The 2686-nt window shown below is 43.0% G+C and overlaps 1 long non-coding RNA gene across 5 annotated transcripts in view; it reads left to right on the top strand.

Annotated features, from left to right (window-relative positions):
* LOC103620835 overlaps positions 1-2686 on the top strand; it is a 9048-nt gene that overhangs the window by 2944 nt on the left and 3418 nt on the right. For 4 of the 5 annotated variants that reach the window (XR_001864519.1, XR_001864518.1, XR_001864517.1 and 1 more), the window contains one exon: positions 411-1191. This is a non-coding gene — a long non-coding RNA (uncharacterized LOC103620835). Of the gene's footprint in view, positions 1-9; positions 1192-2686 lie in introns of those variants that run through there. The other variant, XR_552363.2, reaches the window with a different exon arrangement.

Below are 2686 nucleotides of genomic sequence, written 5' to 3'. Positions count from 1 at the left end.
CTTTTTTTTTTTTTTTTTAATTTTTATTTTGTTTTTAAATTAAAGGCCAAAGGAAGAAAATACACTCTCCAATGTACACTTAATGTACTTCCCTTGCACCACCCCCTGCCCCAGCTTCAGCCTTCAATCCCCCTTCACACGGGTATAGTGGCTGTGTACTCTCGGGCTCTTTCAAGACAGTTAAGCTGCTAAAATGTACTGACAGCTTAAGAAATGAATGAGGTTTTTTTTCAGCCATGAAGAAAGGGTATTTAATAACCACGCTTCGATGGCATCACGCTTCCATGGAACGAGTCTGGACACTTTGGTTTTAACAACCAGTAATATCACATTTGGTACAGTAAATGCTTCGATGTACGCTTATATACTTCTATTCCCCCTTGACTATAAGCTTGCCTTCTTTATTCCAGGTTACCTGGGCAATTAAGGTAAGGACTGCTCAGCAGACACTGATACCCTGCTGCTAAGGCATGGCGAATGGGGACGGAGCAGCGCGCTAACAAAGAGAAAGAGGTAGTCAAACATTTTGAAGAGGGGTGAATGGGATTGAAGGTGGATGGATGAATGGAGGCAAAGAGGGAGAGGAAGAGGCATTCAATGGTCCAGACTTCTTTCCGCATTTGTAGATTTAAGTTTAGATGTCCGCCTCTAGCCAACTTCCAGTTAATCCTCAACAGCTTCCAGAGATTAGAAGTTAGTCTGTTTAGCATGCTGTATCCTTCTTCCATGGGTTTTAGTTACAAGTTATACGATTAGGATTGCGAGAACAGTAGTGAACTAAACTTCCCAGTAAGAGGTCTTCACACCAGGGAAGTGTTACTTTGCTGCAGCAGCCGTGCCTCGTCAGTCATTAGGAAGCTGCAGGTTGTCAGAGGCTTCTCTTGCGCGCACACAAGCGCAGACACACACGCACACACACACAAAACCACAGCACTAAAACTAAATTAAGAAGCCGATGATTAAGACAAGCGTCTACGAGGCCTGTCATTTCAGCATCCTTCCATCATAACATTGTGGCACCGAGAAATTTGCTTGAAAACCCTGGAAAAAAATGTCTATGGGAGAGCCTCGTGTTTGAGGCTGTTAATATCAAATATAGACTGGGAACTGCCTCGGATGCAAGACAGTATTCCGCAGAGGAAAGGAGCACTGCAGAGACTTTGAGGCTATCCGCGCACTCCCGAAACTCTGGTAAGTATCTCTCCCTTCTATTGCAGCAGGTACGCGCTGTGTAACTGGAACTGGACCGGGTTTGAAATCCGCAGCTCTGTTCCCTTCGGGGAACTCCCACTAAAGATAAATCTGTAACGAAAGGTCCCTGCTGGATGACTAATGGTTATTGGCACTCGGTGCCCCTTGAAGGAGAGCAGCACATATTGTGCCGAAGACCTTGCAAGCACACTTTAAATAAAAATCTTTTAAGTTTCCCTCCCATGCATACACATCCCTGTTGTTTTCGGGCTAGCTGTGTTGTGTCTCTCCCCCCTGCCCCCCTATTTAAGATCTCTAGTCTTCCCTCCCCCCACCCCATTCAGAACTAATTGCTCAGTTACTTTAATGTTTCAAAAAGAGCTAAATTTCTCCATCCGATGATCTTTTGAGAAGCTGCACTGTACCATAAGAAACCGCCAGCAGGGTACTGTATACCTTAGAGGAGCCTGCGCAACTAGGGGAGAGGTAGCGTTAAAACAATGACATTAACAAACTGAGTGCGCTGAGTTCCCCTCCTGTTGAACTTTACGAAGTTTCTTGGGCTGGCAGATGTTGAACGGAGAACGTCGAAATGGGAAACAATGGCTGTAGGGGCCAGAAAGCTTTGCTGATGTCGTAAGCGTAAAACAAGACAGAATAGTGATAGAAAGAGATCCGAGTAAACATTGGAGTATACATTTCCCACGGCGACTACGCTGAGTGGAGAGGTCTGAATTAAATCGCCTTAATTAAAAGCTGAAGATTTTATTTATTTATTCATTCCTGTAGCTGTAGAATGCTATCCACAGAAAGCCTATCTAGGGAGTGTAGAGCATCCACTAGATTTATTGTGTTCAGCTGCCACTGCCAGAATTTTTCAAAACAGAATATTTTTATACTCATTGCCAATTTGAAGACGTGCGGTGTTTTAGATCCTAAATGTCGCTATTATTTTATATGCCAGTGTGCAGAAATGAGCCGTTACACCTGCCTAGGCACTAGGTGTACCCGTGTAATGAAAGCTCTCCTTAATACAGAAATCAAACAAAAAATTAAAATATCCTTTAAGAATTATCCACAGAGTTATGCAGGCGCTGATAATAAAATGCAAGGGAGAAGTGAACAAGTTAAAAATCTTGTTCTGTTCTCGAGGTTTAAATACATAATTTTATTTTCTGTTGTGTTTACTATTAAAACATTCTAGACCGGTGCTTTTGTCCGCGTTGTGATATTGAAGCAAAGAATCTGAAATAAAATACGGGGGGAAAAAGAAAGAGCTGGCGAGAACAAAAAAAAACCCCAAGTAGTGCTTGAAGAAGACCTCTAGCTGCTCTTTGACTCCTAAGAAACTGTTGCTGGAATATTTTCATGGTGTTGTTCTAAAGCTCTTTAGACTCTTATAAACGTAATCTTTGGCAAATGACACATGGATCTGGTTTTGCAGTTTTTTCGGTGACTCGAGAGAAAAGACGCCCTCTCCCCCCCTCCCCAGTCG

This window comes from Corvus brachyrhynchos, unplaced genomic scaffold (assembly GCF_000691975.1).
Source record: "Corvus brachyrhynchos isolate BGI_N302 unplaced genomic scaffold, ASM69197v1 scaffold115, whole genome shotgun sequence".
NCBI classification, from domain to species: domain Eukaryota; kingdom Metazoa; phylum Chordata; class Aves; order Passeriformes; family Corvidae; genus Corvus; species Corvus brachyrhynchos.
The sequence above is the reverse complement of the archived record's forward strand: the minus strand, read 5'-3'. Positions and strand labels throughout refer to the sequence as shown.